Source organism: Schistocerca nitens, chromosome 9 (genome assembly GCF_023898315.1).
Source record: "Schistocerca nitens isolate TAMUIC-IGC-003100 chromosome 9, iqSchNite1.1, whole genome shotgun sequence".
NCBI lineage: Eukaryota > Metazoa > Arthropoda > Insecta > Orthoptera > Acrididae > Schistocerca > Schistocerca nitens.
Genome location: NC_064622.1, coordinates 146519424 through 146532353, shown reverse-complemented (window position 1 = coordinate 146532353; position 12930 = coordinate 146519424). Strand labels below are relative to the sequence as shown.

Sequence of the window (12930 nt, the reverse complement as noted above, 5' to 3'; positions counted from 1 at the left end):
AGCTGCTACGAAATAAAAGTATGCCCCAGGTGAGGCTCGAACTCACAACCCCGGCATTGCTCACGGCTACTGCCTTATAAGTACCGTGCGCTAACCAATTGCGCCACTGGGGATACAGCAGAGAGCTTTCAGTTAGCGATACTCACTTTGCTGCCAACCTGTTGTGGCTGCACACCCGTCATAAGATCGTCACCTGCGGCCATACTGCGAATTTAGCACCTGTCTACGAATGCCTCATTCGATTCTTGCTTCATATGCTACACTTACAAGCATATCAACCGCTTGTCCTCGCCGAAAAAAATGCAGAAAAACGCGCGCCTTGCCTTCTGCTACCTGTCCAACAGCGAGGGCAGATGTGTGGCAAGCTCTAAGCCGTGCAGGCGCACCGTGGCCGAGCAGCTGGAGGAGAGGTGCCTTCCTTGGCAGCTCCCTGCAGAGTGCGCAAGACCAGAGTGGCCGCGCCGCCGTTGTCAGTGGACGACATGCAGTTGCCGAGCCACGGAGAACACGTTGCTTTGCGATGTGCACCCGCCTCGTGGTAGAAAACGCAAACAGTGGCCCTGTGGCGCAACGGATAACGCGTCTGACTACGGATCAGAAGATTCCAGGTTCGAATCCTGGCAGGGTCGGCATTTTGTTAGTTGCGGGCGCGTAGCTAGGCAGTGGATTCGAATGTCTCCACCTTCGTGGAGTGCAATGTTAATCCTGAGCATCTCGCAGCTGCATCTCGAGACGATTGCGGTAAATATCGCTTCGTGCAAGCGTCAGCGTAGCGTCAGTCGAGCAAAGTCGAGACAAGTCAAGCTGAGAGATGTTACGCACTTAATTAAACGGTAGGCGCGGGAAACCGACGCAGACAACGCTTTCCAAGTGTCCCATGTCACGCACCGAAGAGCGCGGACGGCTCCACGCAGCAGAGTGGCGCAGTGGAAGCGTGCTGGGCCCATAACCCAGAGGTCCGTGGATCGAAACCACGCTCTGCTAAAATTATTCTTTTTCTTGGGTGCCTCGAGCTCGATCATTAAGCCTGGGGTGAGCTGGTTCAGCGTCAACAGCAACCCCTGTAAGTCGTGAAACGACGACGTCGTGTGAAGAATGCGAGAAACACTTCCTAAGACGCAGACTTTCTTACGATTTTGCAGTAACTACATTCCTTGATCGCAACGTTAATGTCCTTTCGGGCCACGCGTGCAACTTTCGCGATATAAAAATCGCACCTCCCCGGCGGGGAATCGAACCCCGGTCTCCCGCGTGACAGGCGGGGATACTAACCACTATACTACCGAGGAACACGCGATCGGTGACTATAATGCACGCACACTTATGTTTCTCAAGCAGGTGATACATTTCAGAGTCAGCTGCTACGAAATAAAAGTATGCCCCAGGTGAGGCTCGAACTCACAACCCCGGCATTGCTCACGGCTACTGCCTTATAAGTACCGTGCGCTAACCAATTGCGCCACTGGGGCTACAGCAGAGAGCTTTCAGTTAGCGATACTCACTTTGCTGCCAACCTGTTGTGGCTGCACACCCGTCATAAGATCGTCACCTGCGGCCATACTGCGAATTTAGCACCTGTCTACGAATGCCTCATTCGATTCTTGCTTCATATGCTACACTTACAAGCATATCAACCGCTTGTCCTCGCCGAAAAAAATGCAGAAAAACGCGCGCCTTGCCTTCTGCTACCTGTCCAACAGCGAGGGCAGATGTGTGGCAAGCTCTAAGCCGTGCAGGCGCACCGTGGCCGAGCAGCTGGAGGAGAGGTGCCTTCCTTGGCAGCTCCCTGCAGAGTGCGCAAGACCAGAGTGGCCGCGCCGCCGTTGTCAGTGGACGACATGCAGTTGCCGAGCCACGGAGAACACGTTGCTTTGCCATGTGCACCCGCCTCGTGGTAGAAAACGCAAACAGTGGCCCTGTGGCGCAACGGATAACGCGTCTGACTACGGATCAGAAGATTCCAGGTTCGAATCCTGGCAGGGTCGGCATTTTGTTAGTTGCGGGCGCGTAGCTAGGCAGTGGATTCGAATGTCTCCACCTTCGTGGAGTGCAATGTTAATCCTGAGCATCTCGCAGCTGCATCTCGAGACGATTGCGGTAAATATCGCTTCGTGCAAGCGTCAGCGTAGCGTCAGTCGAGCAAAGTCGAGACAAGTCAAGCTGAGAGATGTTACGCACTTAATTAAACGGTAGGCGCGGGAAACCGACGCAGACAACGCTTTCCAAGTGTCCCATGTCACGCACCGAAGAGCGCGGACGGCTCCACGCAGCAGAGTGGCGCAGTGGAAGCGTGCTGGGCCCATAACCCAGAGGTCCGTGGATCGAAACCACGCTCTGCTAAAATTATTCTTTTTCTTGGGTGCCTCGAGCTCGATCATTAAGCCTGGGGTGAGCTGGTTCAGCGTCAACAGCAACCCCTGTAAGTCGTGAAACGACGACGTCGTGTGAAGAATGCGAGAAACACTTCCTAAGACGCAGACTTTCTTACGATTTTGCAGTAACTACATTCCTTGATCGCAACGTTAATGTCCTTTCGGGCCACGCGTGCAACTTTCGCGATATAAAAATCGCACCTCCCCGGCGGGGAATCGAACCCCGGTCTCCCGCGTGACAGGCGGGGATACTAACCACTATACTACCGAGGAACACGCGATCGGTGATTATAATGCACGCACACTTATGTTTCTCAAGCAGGTGATACATCTCAACTCTCGCGTCCCGATGCTTTCAGAGTCAGCTGCTACGAAATAAAAGTATGCCCCAGGTGAGGCTCGAACTCACATCCCCGGCATTGCTCACGGCTACTGCCTTATAACTACCGTGCGCTAACCAATTGCGCCACTGGGGCTACAGCAGAGAGCTTTCAGTTAGCGATACTCACTTTGCTGCCAACCTGTTGTGGCTGCACACCCGTCATAAGATCGTCACCTGCGGCCATACTGCGAATTTAGCACCTGTCTACGAATGCCTCATTCGATTCTTGCTTCATATGCTACACTTACAAGCATATCAACCGCTTGTCCTCGCCGAAAAAAATGCAGAAAAACGCGCGCCTTGCCTTCTGCTACCTGTCCAACAGCGAGGGCAGATGTGTGGCAAGCTCTAAGCCGTGCAGGCGCACCGTGGCCGAGCAGCTGGAGGAGAGGTGCCTTCCTTGGCAGCTCCCTGCAGAGTGCGCAAGACCAGAGTGGCCGCGCCGCCGTTGTCAGTGGACGACATGCAGTTGCCGAGCCACGGAGAACACGTTGCTTTGCGATGTGCACCCGCCTCGTGGTAGAAAACGCAAACAGTGGCCCTGTAGCGCAACGGATAACGCGTGTGACTACGGATCAGAAGATTCCAGGTTCGAATCCTGGCAGGGTCGGCATTTTGTTAGTTGCGGGCGCGTAGCTAGGCAGTGGATTCGAATGTCTCCACCTTCGTGGAGTGCAATGTTAATCCTGAGCATCTCGCAGCTGCATCTCGAGACGATTGCGGTAAATATCGCTTCGTGCAAGCGTCAGCGTAGCGTCAGTCGAGCAAAGTCGAGACAAGTCAAGCTGAGAGATGTTACGCACTTAATTAAACGGTAGGCGCGGGAAACCGACGCAGACAACGCTTTCCAAGTGTCCCATGTCACGCACCGAAGAGCGCGGACGGCTCCACGCAGCAGAGTGGCGCAGTGGAAGCGTGCTGGGCCCATAACCCAGAGGTCCGTGGATCGAAACCACGCTCTGCTAAAATTATTCTTTTTCTTGGGTGCCTCGAGCTCGATCATTAAGCCTGGGGTGAGCTGGTTCAGCGTCAACAGCAACCCCTGTAAGTCGTGAAACGACGACGTCGTGTGAAGAATGCGAGAAACACTTCCTAAGACGCAGACTTTCTTACGATTTTGCAGTAACTACATTCCTTGATCGCAACGTTAATGTCCTTTCGGGCCACGCGTGCAACTTTCGCGATATAAAAATCGCACCTCCCCGGCGGGGAATCGAACCCCGGTCTCCCGCGTGACAGGCGGGGATACTAACCACTATACTACCGAGGAACACGCGATCGGTGACTATAATGCACGCACACTTATGTTTCTCAAGCAGGTGATACATTTCAGAGTCAGCTGCTACGAAATAAAAGTATGCCCCAGGTGAGGCTCGAACTCACAACCCCGGCATTGCTCACGGCTACTGCCTTATAAGTACCGTGCGCTAACCAATTGCGCCACTGGGGATACAGCAGAGAGCTTTCAGTTAGCGATACTCACTTTGCTGCCAACCTGTTGTGGCTGCACACCCGTCATAAGATCGTCACCTGCGGCCATACTGCGAATTTAGCACCTGTCTACGAATGCCTCATTCGATTCTTGCTTCATATGCTACACTTACAAGCATATCAACCGCTTGTCCTCGCCGAAAAAAATGCAGAAAAACGCGCGCCTTGCCTTCTGCTACCTGTCCAACAGCGAGGGCAGATGTGTGGCAAGCTCTAAGCCGTGCAGGCGCACCGTGGCCGAGCAGCTGGAGGAGAGGTGCCTTCCTTGGCAGCTCCCTGCAGAGTGCGCAAGACCAGAGTGGCCGCGCCGCCGTTGTCAGTGGACGACATGCAGTTGCCGAGCCACGGAGAACACGTTGCTTTGCGATGTGCACCCGCCTCGTGGTAGAAAACGCAAACAGTGGCCCTGTGGCGCAACGGATAACGCGTCTGACTACGGATCAGAAGATTCCAGGTTCGAATCCTGGCAGGGTCGGCATTTTGTTAGTTGCGGGCGCGTAGCTAGGCAGTGGATTCGAATGTCTCCACCTTCGTGGAGTGCAATGTTAATCCTGAGCATCTCGCAGCTGCATCTCGAGACGATTGCGGTAAATATCGCTTCGTGCAAGCGTCAGCGTAGCGTCAGTCGAGCAAAGTCGAGACAAGTCAAGCTGAGAGATGTTACGCACTTAATTAAACGGTAGGCGCGGGAAACCGACGCAGACAACGCTTTCCAAGTGTCCCATGTCACGCACCGAAGAGCGCGGACGGCTCCACGCAGCAGAGTGGCGCAGTGGAAGCGTGCTGGGCCCATAACCCAGAGGCAGAGGTCCGTGGATCGAAACCACGCTCTGCTAAAATTATTCTTTTTCTTGGGTGCCTCGAGCTCGATCATTAAGCCTGGGGTGAGCTGGTTCAGCGTCAACAGCAACCCCTGTAAGTCGTGAAACGACGACGTCGTGTGAAGAATGCGAGAAACACTTCCTAAGACGCAGACTTTCTTACGATTTTGCAGTAACTACATTCCTTGATCGCAACGTTAATGTCCTTTCGGGCCACGCGTGCAACTTTCGCGATATAAAAATCGCACCTCCCCGGCGGGGAATCGAACCCCGGTCTCCCGCGTGACAGGCGGGGATACTAACCACTATACTACCGAGGAACACGCGATCGGTGACTATAATGCACGCACACTTATGTTTCTCAAGCAGGTGATACATTTCAGAGTCAGCTGCTACGAAATAAAAGTATGCCCCAGGTGAGGCTCGAACTCACAACCCCGGCATTGCTCACGGCTACTGCCTTATAAGTACCGTGCGCTAACCAATTGCGCCACTGGGGATACAGCAGAGAGCTTTCAGTTAGCGATACTCACTTTGCTGCCAACCTGTTGTGGCTGCACACCCGTCATAAGATCGTCACCTGCGGCCATACTGCGAATTTAGCACCTGTCTACGAATGCCTCATTCGATTCTTGCTTCATATGCTACACTTACAAGCATATCAACCGCTTGTCCTCGCCGAAAAAAATGCAGAAAAACGCGCGCCTTGCCTTCTGCTACCTGTCCAACAGCGAGGGCAGATGTGTGGCAAGCTCTAAGCCGTGCAGGCGCACCGTGGCCGAGCAGCTGGAGGAGAGGTGCCTTCCTTGGCAGCTCCCTGCAGAGTGCGCAAGACCAGAGTGGCCGCGCCGCCGTTGTCAGTGGACGACATGCAGTTGCCGAGCCACGGAGAACACGTTGCTTTGCGATGTGCACCCGCCTCGTGGTAGAAAACGCAAACAGTGGCCCTGTGGCGCAACGGATAACGCGTCTGACTACGGATCAGAAGATTCCAGGTTCGAATCCTGGCAGGGTCGGCATTTTGTTAGTTGCGGGCGCGTAGCTAGGCAGTGGATTCGAATGTCTCCACCTTCGTGGAGTGCAATGTTAATCCTGAGCATCTCGCAGCTGCATCTCGAGACGATTGCGGTAAATATCGCTTCGTGCAAGCGTCAGCGTAGCGTCAGTCGAGCAAAGTCGAGACAAGTCAAGCTGAGAGATGTTACGCACTTAATTAAACGGTAGGCGCGGGAAACCGACGCAGACAACGCTTTCCAAGTGTCCCATGTCACGCACCGAAGAGCGCGGACGGCTCCACGCAGCAGAGTGGCGCAGTGGAAGCGTGCTGGGCCCATAACCCAGAGGCAGAGGTCCGTGGATCGAAACCACGCTCTGCTAAAATTATTCTTTTTCTTGGGTGCCTCGAGCTCGATCATTAAGCCTGGGGTGAGCTGGTTCAGCGTCAACAGCAACCCCTGTAAGTCGTGAAACGACGACGTCGTGTGAAGAATGCGAGAAACACTTCCTAAGACGCAGACTTTCTTACGATTTTGCAGTAACTACATTCCTTGATCGCAACGTTAATGTCCTTTCGGGCCACGCGTGCAACTTTCGCGATATAAAAATCGCACCTCCCCGGCGGGGAATCGAACCCCGGTCTCCCGCGTGACAGGCGGGGATACTAACCACTATACTACCGAGGAACACGCGATCGGTGACTATAATGCACGCACACTTATGTTTCTCAAGCAGGTGATACATTTCAGAGTCAGCTGCTACGAAATAAAAGTATGCCCCAGGTGAGGCTCGAACTCACAACCCCGGCATTGCTCACGGCTACTGCCTTATAAGTACCGTGCGCTAACCAATTGCGCCACTGGGGATACAGCAGAGAGCTTTCAGTTAGCGATACTCACTTTGCTGCCAACCTGTTGTGGCTGCACACCCGTCATAAGATCGTCACCTGCGGCCATACTGCGAATTTAGCACCTGTCTACGAATGCCTCATTCGATTCTTGCTTCATATGCTACACTTACAAGCATATCAACCGCTTGTCCTCGCCGAAAAAAATGCAGAAAAACGCGCGCCTTGCCTTCTGCTACCTGTCCAACAGCGAGGGCAGATGTGTGGCAAGCTCTAAGCCGTGCAGGCGCACCGTGGCCGAGCAGCTGGAGGAGAGGTGCCTTCCTTGGCAGCTCCCTGCAGAGTGCGCAAGACCAGAGTGGCCGCGCCGCCGTTGTCAGTGGACGACATGCAGTTGCCGAGCCACGGAGAACACGTTGCTTTGCGATGTGCACCCGCCTCGTGGTAGAAAACGCAAACAGTGGCCCTGTGGCGCAACGGATAACGCGTCTGACTACGGATCAGAAGATTCCAGGTTCGAATCCTGGCAGGGTCGGCATTTTGTTAGTTGCGGGCGCGTAGCTAGGCAGTGGATTCGAATGTCTCCACCTTCGTGGAGTGCAATGTTAATCCTGAGCATCTCGCAGCTGCATCTCGAGACGATTGCGGTAAATATCGCTTCGTGCAAGCGTCAGCGTAGCGTCAGTCGAGCAAAGTCGAGACAAGTCAAGCTGAGAGATGTTACGCACTTAATTAAACGGTAGGCGCGGGAAACCGACGCAGACAACGCTTTCCAAGTGTCCCATGTCACGCACCGAAGAGCGCGGACGGCTCCACGCAGCAGAGTGGCGCAGTGGAAGCGTGCTGGGCCCATAACCCAGAGGTCCGTGGATCGAAACCACGCTCTGCTAAAATTATTCTTTTTCTTGGGTGCCTCGAGCTCGATCATTAAGCCTGGGGTGAGCTGGTTCAGCGTCAACAGCAACCCCTGTAAGTCGTGAAACGACGACGTCGTGTGAAGAATGCGAGAAACACTTCCTAAGACGCAGACTTTCTTACGATTTTGCAGTAACTACATTCCTTGATCGCAACGTTAATGTCCTTTCGGGCCACGCGTGCAACTTTCGCGATATAAAAATCGCACCTCCCCGGCGGGGAATCGAACCCCGGTCTCCCGCGTGACAGGCGGGGATACTAACCACTATACTACCGAGGAACACGCGATCGGTGACTATAATGCACGCACACTTATGTTTCTCAAGCAGGTGATACATTTCAGAGTCAGCTGCTACGAAATAAAAGTATGCCCCAGGTGAGGCTCGAACTCACAACCCCGGCATTGCTCACGGCTACTGCCTTATAAGTACCGTGCGCTAACCAATTGCGCCACTGGGGATACAGCAGAGAGCTTTCAGTTAGCGATACTCACTTTGCTGCCAACCTGTTGTGGCTGCACACCCGTCATAAGATCGTCACCTGCGGCCATACTGCGAATTTAGCACCTGTCTACGAATGCCTCATTCGATTCTTGCTTCATATGCTACACTTACAAGCATATCAACCGCTTGTCCTCGCCGAAAAAAATGCAGAAAAACGCGCGCCTTGCCTTCTGCTACCTGTCCAACAGCGAGGGCAGATGTGTGGCAAGCTCTAAGCCGTGCAGGCGCACCGTGGCCGAGCAGCTGGAGGAGAGGTGCCTTCCTTGGCAGCTCCCTGCAGAGTGCGCAAGACCAGAGTGGCCGCGCCGCCGTTGTCAGTGGACGACATGCAGTTGCCGAGCCACGGAGAACACGTTGCTTTGCGATGTGCACCCGCCTCGTGGTAGAAAACGCAAACAGTGGCCCTGTGGCGCAACGGATAACGCGTCTGACTACGGATCAGAAGATTCCAGGTTCGAATCCTGGCAAGGTCGGCATTTTGTTAGTTGCGGGCGCGTAGCTAGGCAGTGGATTCGAATGTCTCCACCTTCGTGGAGTGCAATGTTAATCCTGAGCATCTCGCAGCTGCATCTCGAGACGATTGTGGTAAATATCGCTTCGTGCAAGCGTCAGCGTAGCGTCAGTCGAGCAAAGTCGAGACAAGTCAAGCTGAGAGATGTTACGCACTTAATTAAACGGTAGGCGCGGGAAACCGACGCAGACAACGCTTTCCAAGTGTCCCATGTCACGCACCGAAGAGCGCGGACGGCTCTACGCAGCAGAGTGGCGCAGTGGAAGCGTGCTGGGCCCATAACCCAGAGGCAGAGGTCCGTGGATCGAAACCACGCTCTGCTAAAATTATTCTTTTTCTTGGGTGCCTCGAGCTCGATCATTAAGCCTGGGGTGAGCTGGTTCAGCGTCAACAGCAACCCCTGTAAGTCGTGAAACGACGACGTCGTGTGAAGAATGCGAGAAACACTTCCTAAGACGCAGACTTTCTTACGATTTTGCAGTAACTACATTCCTTGATCGCAACGTTAATGTCCTTTCGGGCCACGCGTGCAACTTTCGCGATATAAAAATCGCACCTCCCCGGCGGGGAATCGAACCCCGGTCTCCCGCGTGACAGGCGGGGATACTAACCACTATACTACCGAGGAACACGCGATCGGTGACTATAATGCACGCACACTTATGTTTCTCAAGCAGGTGATACATTTCAGAGTCAGCTGCTACGAAATAAAAGTATGCCCCAGGTGAGGCTCGAACTCACAACCCCGGCATTGCTCACGGCTACTGCCTTATAAGTACCGTGCGCTAACCAATTGCGCCACTGGGGATACAGCAGAGAGCTTTCAGTTAGCGATACTCACTTTGCTGCCAACCTGTTGTGGCTGCACACCCGTCATAAGATCGTCACCTGCGGCCATACTGCGAATTTAGCACCTGTCTACGAATGCCTCATTCGATTCTTGCTTCATATGCTACACTTACAAGCATATCAACCGCTTGTCCTCGCCGAAAAAAATGCAGAAAAACGCGCGCCTTGCCTTCTGCTACCTGTCCAACAGCGAGGGCAGATGTGTGGCAAGCTCTAAGCCGTGCAGGCGCACCGTGGCCGAGCAGCTGGAGGAGAGGTGCCTTCCTTGGCAGCTCCCTGCAGAGTGCGCAAGACCAGAGTGGCCGCGCCGCCGTTGTCAGTGGACGACATGCAGTTGCCGAGCCACGGAGAACACGTTGCTTTGCGATGTGCACCCGCCTCGTGGTAGAAAACGCAAACAGTGGCCCTGTGGCGCAACGGATAACGCGTCTGACTACGGATCAGAAGATTCCAGGTTCGAATCCTGGCAGGGTCGGCATTTTGTTAGTTGCGGGCGCGTAGCTAGGCAGTGGATTCGAATGTCTCCACCTTCGTGGAGTGCAATGTTAATCCTGAGCATCTCGCAGCTGCATCTCGAGACGATTGCGGTAAATATCGCTTCGTGCAAGCGTCAGCGTAGCGTCAGTCGAGCAAAGTCGAGACAAGTCAAGCTGAGAGATGTTACGCACTTAATTAAACGGTAGGCGCGGGAAACCGACGCAGACAACGCTTTCCAAGTGTCCCATGTCACGCACCGAAGAGCGCGGACGGCTCCACGCAGCAGAGTGGCGCAGTGGAAGCGTGCTGGGCCCATAACCCAGAGGCAGAGGTCCGTGGATCGAAACCACGCTCTGCTAAAATTATTCTTTTTCTTGGGTGCCTCGAGCTCGATCATTAAGCCTGGGGTGAGCTGGTTCAGCGTCAACAGCAACCCCTGTAAGTCGTGAAACGACGACGTCGTGTGAAGAATGCGAGAAACACTTCCTAAGACGCAGACTTTCTTACGATTTTGCAGTAACTACATTCCTTGATCGCAACGTTAATGTCCTTTCGGGCCACGCGTGCAACTTTCGCGATATAAAAATCGCACCTCCCCGGCGGGGAATCGAACCCCGGTCTCCCGCGTGACAGGCGGGGATACTAACCACTATACTACCGAGGAACACGCGATCGGTGACTATAATGCACGCACACTTATGTTTCTCAAGCAGGTGATACATTTCAGAGTCAGCTGCTACGAAATAAAAGTATGCCCCAGGTGAGGCTCGAACTCACAACCCCGGCATTGCTCACGGCTACTGCCTTATAAGTACCGTGCGCTAACCAATTGCGCCACTGGGGATACAGCAGAGAGCTTTCAGTTAGCGATACTCACTTTGCTGCCAACCTGTTGTGGCTGCACACCCGTCATAAGATCGTCACCTGCGGCCATACTGCGAATTTAGCACCTGTCTACGAATGCCTCATTCGATTCTTGCTTCATATGCTACACTTACAAGCATATCAACCGCTTGTCCTCGCCGAAAAAAATGCAGAAAAACGCGCGCCTTGCCTTCTGCTACCTGTCCAACAGCGAGGGCAGATGTGTGGCAAGCTCTAAGCCGTGCAGGCGCACCGTGGCCGAGCAGCTGGAGGAGAGGTGCCTTCCTTGGCAGCTCCCTGCAGAGTGCGCAAGACCAGAGTGGCCGCGCCGCCGTTGTCAGTGGACGACATGCAGTTGCCGAGCCACGGAGAACACGTTGCTTTGCGATGTGCACCCGCCTCGTGGTAGAAAACGCAAACAGTGGCCCTGTGGCGCAACGGATAACGCGTCTGACTACGGATCAGAAGATTCCAGGTTCGAATCCTGGCAGGGTCGGCATTTTGTTAGTTGCGGGCGCGTAGCTAGGCAGTGGATTCGAATGTCTCCACCTTCGTGGAGTGCAATGTTAATCCTGAGCATCTCGCAGCTGCATCTCGAGACGATTGCGGTAAATATCGCTTCGTGCAAGCGTCAGCGTAGCGTCAGTCGAGCAAAGTCGAGACAAGTCAAGCTGAGAGATGTTACGCACTTAATTAAACGGTAGGCGCGGGAAACCGACGCAGACAACGCTTTCCAAGTGTCCCATGTCACGCACCGAAGAGCGCGGACGGCTCCACGCAGCAGAGTGGCGCAGTGGAAGCGTGCTGGGCCCATAACCCAGAGGTCCGTGGATCGAAACCACGCTCTGCTAAAATTATTCTTTTTCTTGGGTGCCTCGAGCTCGATCATTAAGCCTGGGGTGAGCTGGTTCAGCGTCAACAGCAACCCCTGTAAGTCGTGAAACGACGACGTCGTGTGAAGAATGCGAGAAACACTTCCTAAGACGCAGACTTTCTTACGATTTTGCAGTAACTACATTCCTTGATCGCAACGTTAATGTCCTTTCGGGCCACGCGTGCAACTTTCGCGATATAAAAATCGCACCTCCCCGGCGGGGAATCGAACCCCGGTCTCCCGCGTGACAGGCGGGGATACTAACCACTATACTACCGAGGAACACGCGATCGGTGACTATAATGCACGCACACTTATGTTTCTCAAGCAGGTGATACATTTCAGAGTCAGCTGCTACGAAATAAAAGTATGCCCCAGGTGAGGCTCGAACTCACAACCCCGGCATTGCTCACGGCTACTGCCTTATAAGTACCGTGCGCTAACCAATTGCGCCACTGGGGATACAGCAGAGAGCTTTCAGTTAGCGATACTCACTTTGCTGCCAACCTGTTGTGGCTGCACACCCGTCATAAGATCGTCACCTGCGGCCATACTGCGAATTTAGCACCTGTCTACGAATGCCTCATTCGATTCTTGCTTCATATGCTACACTTACAAGCATATCAACCGCTTGTCCTCGCCGAAAAAAATGCAGAAAAACGCGCGCCTTGCCTTCTGCTACCTGTCCAACAGCGAGGGCAGATGTGTGGCAAGCTCTAAGCCGTGCAGGCGCACCGTGGCCGAGCAGCTGGAGGAGAGGTGCCTTCCTTGGCAGCTCCCTGCAGAGTGCGCAAGACCAGAGTGGCCGCGCCGCCGTTGTCAGTGGACGACATGCAGTTGCCGAGCCACGGAGAACACGTTGCTTTGCGATGTGCACCCGCCTCGTGGTAGAAAACGCAAACAGTGGCCCTGTGGCGCAACGGATAACGCGTCTGACTACGGATCAGAAGATTCCAGGTTCGAATCCTGGCAAGGTCGGCATTTTGTTAGTTGCGGGCGCGTAGCTAGGCAGTGGATTCGAATGTCTC

The 12930-nt window shown here is 54.1% G+C and overlaps 34 non-coding genes across 34 annotated transcripts; 15 read left to right on the top strand and 19 right to left on the bottom strand.

Annotated features, from left to right (window-relative positions):
* Positions 1–21: 21 nt before the first annotated feature.
* On the bottom strand, positions 22–113 carry Trnai-uau (transfer RNA isoleucine (anticodon UAU)). The gene is given in 2 exon segments: positions 22–57; positions 76–113. It is a non-coding gene; the product is annotated as a tRNA-Ile (tRNA).
* Positions 114–556: 443 nt separating this feature from the next.
* Trnar-acg (transfer RNA arginine (anticodon ACG)) lies at positions 557–629 on the top strand. The gene has a single exon. It is a non-coding gene; the product is annotated as a tRNA-Arg (tRNA).
* A 283-nt stretch (positions 630–912) lies between these two features.
* Trnam-cau (transfer RNA methionine (anticodon CAU)) lies at positions 913–984 on the top strand. Its single transcript has one exon. It is a non-coding gene; the product is annotated as a tRNA-Met (tRNA).
* Positions 985–1217: 233 nt separating this feature from the next.
* Positions 1218–1289, bottom strand: Trnad-guc (transfer RNA aspartic acid (anticodon GUC)). Its single transcript has one exon. It is a non-coding gene; the product is annotated as a tRNA-Asp (tRNA).
* Positions 1290–1377: 88 nt separating this feature from the next.
* On the bottom strand, positions 1378–1469 carry Trnai-uau (transfer RNA isoleucine (anticodon UAU)). Its single transcript is given in 2 exon segments — positions 1378–1413; positions 1432–1469. It is a non-coding gene; the product is annotated as a tRNA-Ile (tRNA).
* Positions 1470–1912: 443 nt separating this feature from the next.
* Positions 1913–1985, top strand: Trnar-acg (transfer RNA arginine (anticodon ACG)). The gene has a single exon. It is a non-coding gene; the product is annotated as a tRNA-Arg (tRNA).
* Positions 1986–2268: 283 nt separating this feature from the next.
* Trnam-cau (transfer RNA methionine (anticodon CAU)) lies at positions 2269–2340 on the top strand. Its single transcript has one exon. It is a non-coding gene; the product is annotated as a tRNA-Met (tRNA).
* A 233-nt stretch (positions 2341–2573) lies between these two features.
* Trnad-guc (transfer RNA aspartic acid (anticodon GUC)) lies at positions 2574–2645 on the bottom strand. The gene has a single exon. It is a non-coding gene; the product is annotated as a tRNA-Asp (tRNA).
* Positions 2646–2756: 111 nt separating this feature from the next.
* Positions 2757–2848, bottom strand: Trnai-uau (transfer RNA isoleucine (anticodon UAU)). The gene is given in 2 exon segments: positions 2757–2792; positions 2811–2848. It is a non-coding gene; the product is annotated as a tRNA-Ile (tRNA).
* Positions 2849–3291: 443 nt separating this feature from the next.
* On the top strand, positions 3292–3364 carry Trnar-acg (transfer RNA arginine (anticodon ACG)). The gene has a single exon. It is a non-coding gene; the product is annotated as a tRNA-Arg (tRNA).
* A 283-nt stretch (positions 3365–3647) lies between these two features.
* Trnam-cau (transfer RNA methionine (anticodon CAU)) lies at positions 3648–3719 on the top strand. The gene has a single exon. It is a non-coding gene; the product is annotated as a tRNA-Met (tRNA).
* Positions 3720–3952: 233 nt separating this feature from the next.
* Trnad-guc (transfer RNA aspartic acid (anticodon GUC)) lies at positions 3953–4024 on the bottom strand. Its single transcript has one exon. It is a non-coding gene; the product is annotated as a tRNA-Asp (tRNA).
* Positions 4025–4112: 88 nt separating this feature from the next.
* Trnai-uau (transfer RNA isoleucine (anticodon UAU)) lies at positions 4113–4204 on the bottom strand. Its single transcript is given in 2 exon segments — positions 4113–4148; positions 4167–4204. It is a non-coding gene; the product is annotated as a tRNA-Ile (tRNA).
* Positions 4205–4647: 443 nt separating this feature from the next.
* Positions 4648–4720, top strand: Trnar-acg (transfer RNA arginine (anticodon ACG)). The gene has a single exon. It is a non-coding gene; the product is annotated as a tRNA-Arg (tRNA).
* A 594-nt stretch (positions 4721–5314) lies between these two features.
* Trnad-guc (transfer RNA aspartic acid (anticodon GUC)) lies at positions 5315–5386 on the bottom strand. Its single transcript has one exon. It is a non-coding gene; the product is annotated as a tRNA-Asp (tRNA).
* Positions 5387–5474: 88 nt separating this feature from the next.
* Trnai-uau (transfer RNA isoleucine (anticodon UAU)) lies at positions 5475–5566 on the bottom strand. The gene is given in 2 exon segments: positions 5475–5510; positions 5529–5566. It is a non-coding gene; the product is annotated as a tRNA-Ile (tRNA).
* A 443-nt stretch (positions 5567–6009) lies between these two features.
* Trnar-acg (transfer RNA arginine (anticodon ACG)) lies at positions 6010–6082 on the top strand. Its single transcript has one exon. It is a non-coding gene; the product is annotated as a tRNA-Arg (tRNA).
* A 594-nt stretch (positions 6083–6676) lies between these two features.
* Trnad-guc (transfer RNA aspartic acid (anticodon GUC)) lies at positions 6677–6748 on the bottom strand. Its single transcript has one exon. It is a non-coding gene; the product is annotated as a tRNA-Asp (tRNA).
* Positions 6749–6836: 88 nt separating this feature from the next.
* On the bottom strand, positions 6837–6928 carry Trnai-uau (transfer RNA isoleucine (anticodon UAU)). The gene is given in 2 exon segments: positions 6837–6872; positions 6891–6928. It is a non-coding gene; the product is annotated as a tRNA-Ile (tRNA).
* Positions 6929–7371: 443 nt separating this feature from the next.
* Positions 7372–7444, top strand: Trnar-acg (transfer RNA arginine (anticodon ACG)). The gene has a single exon. It is a non-coding gene; the product is annotated as a tRNA-Arg (tRNA).
* A 283-nt stretch (positions 7445–7727) lies between these two features.
* Positions 7728–7799, top strand: Trnam-cau (transfer RNA methionine (anticodon CAU)). Its single transcript has one exon. It is a non-coding gene; the product is annotated as a tRNA-Met (tRNA).
* A 233-nt stretch (positions 7800–8032) lies between these two features.
* Trnad-guc (transfer RNA aspartic acid (anticodon GUC)) lies at positions 8033–8104 on the bottom strand. The gene has a single exon. It is a non-coding gene; the product is annotated as a tRNA-Asp (tRNA).
* Positions 8105–8192: 88 nt separating this feature from the next.
* Trnai-uau (transfer RNA isoleucine (anticodon UAU)) lies at positions 8193–8284 on the bottom strand. Its single transcript is given in 2 exon segments — positions 8193–8228; positions 8247–8284. It is a non-coding gene; the product is annotated as a tRNA-Ile (tRNA).
* A 443-nt stretch (positions 8285–8727) lies between these two features.
* Positions 8728–8800, top strand: Trnar-acg (transfer RNA arginine (anticodon ACG)). The gene has a single exon. It is a non-coding gene; the product is annotated as a tRNA-Arg (tRNA).
* Positions 8801–9394: 594 nt separating this feature from the next.
* Positions 9395–9466, bottom strand: Trnad-guc (transfer RNA aspartic acid (anticodon GUC)). Its single transcript has one exon. It is a non-coding gene; the product is annotated as a tRNA-Asp (tRNA).
* An 88-nt stretch (positions 9467–9554) lies between these two features.
* On the bottom strand, positions 9555–9646 carry Trnai-uau (transfer RNA isoleucine (anticodon UAU)). The gene is given in 2 exon segments: positions 9555–9590; positions 9609–9646. It is a non-coding gene; the product is annotated as a tRNA-Ile (tRNA).
* A 443-nt stretch (positions 9647–10089) lies between these two features.
* Positions 10090–10162, top strand: Trnar-acg (transfer RNA arginine (anticodon ACG)). The gene has a single exon. It is a non-coding gene; the product is annotated as a tRNA-Arg (tRNA).
* Positions 10163–10756: 594 nt separating this feature from the next.
* Trnad-guc (transfer RNA aspartic acid (anticodon GUC)) lies at positions 10757–10828 on the bottom strand. The gene has a single exon. It is a non-coding gene; the product is annotated as a tRNA-Asp (tRNA).
* An 88-nt stretch (positions 10829–10916) lies between these two features.
* On the bottom strand, positions 10917–11008 carry Trnai-uau (transfer RNA isoleucine (anticodon UAU)). The gene is given in 2 exon segments: positions 10917–10952; positions 10971–11008. It is a non-coding gene; the product is annotated as a tRNA-Ile (tRNA).
* Positions 11009–11451: 443 nt separating this feature from the next.
* On the top strand, positions 11452–11524 carry Trnar-acg (transfer RNA arginine (anticodon ACG)). The gene has a single exon. It is a non-coding gene; the product is annotated as a tRNA-Arg (tRNA).
* Positions 11525–11807: 283 nt separating this feature from the next.
* Trnam-cau (transfer RNA methionine (anticodon CAU)) lies at positions 11808–11879 on the top strand. The gene has a single exon. It is a non-coding gene; the product is annotated as a tRNA-Met (tRNA).
* Positions 11880–12112: 233 nt separating this feature from the next.
* Positions 12113–12184, bottom strand: Trnad-guc (transfer RNA aspartic acid (anticodon GUC)). Its single transcript has one exon. It is a non-coding gene; the product is annotated as a tRNA-Asp (tRNA).
* Positions 12185–12272: 88 nt separating this feature from the next.
* Positions 12273–12364, bottom strand: Trnai-uau (transfer RNA isoleucine (anticodon UAU)). Its single transcript is given in 2 exon segments — positions 12273–12308; positions 12327–12364. It is a non-coding gene; the product is annotated as a tRNA-Ile (tRNA).
* A 443-nt stretch (positions 12365–12807) lies between these two features.
* Trnar-acg (transfer RNA arginine (anticodon ACG)) lies at positions 12808–12880 on the top strand. Its single transcript has one exon. It is a non-coding gene; the product is annotated as a tRNA-Arg (tRNA).
* The last annotated feature ends 50 nt before the right edge of the window (positions 12881–12930 follow it).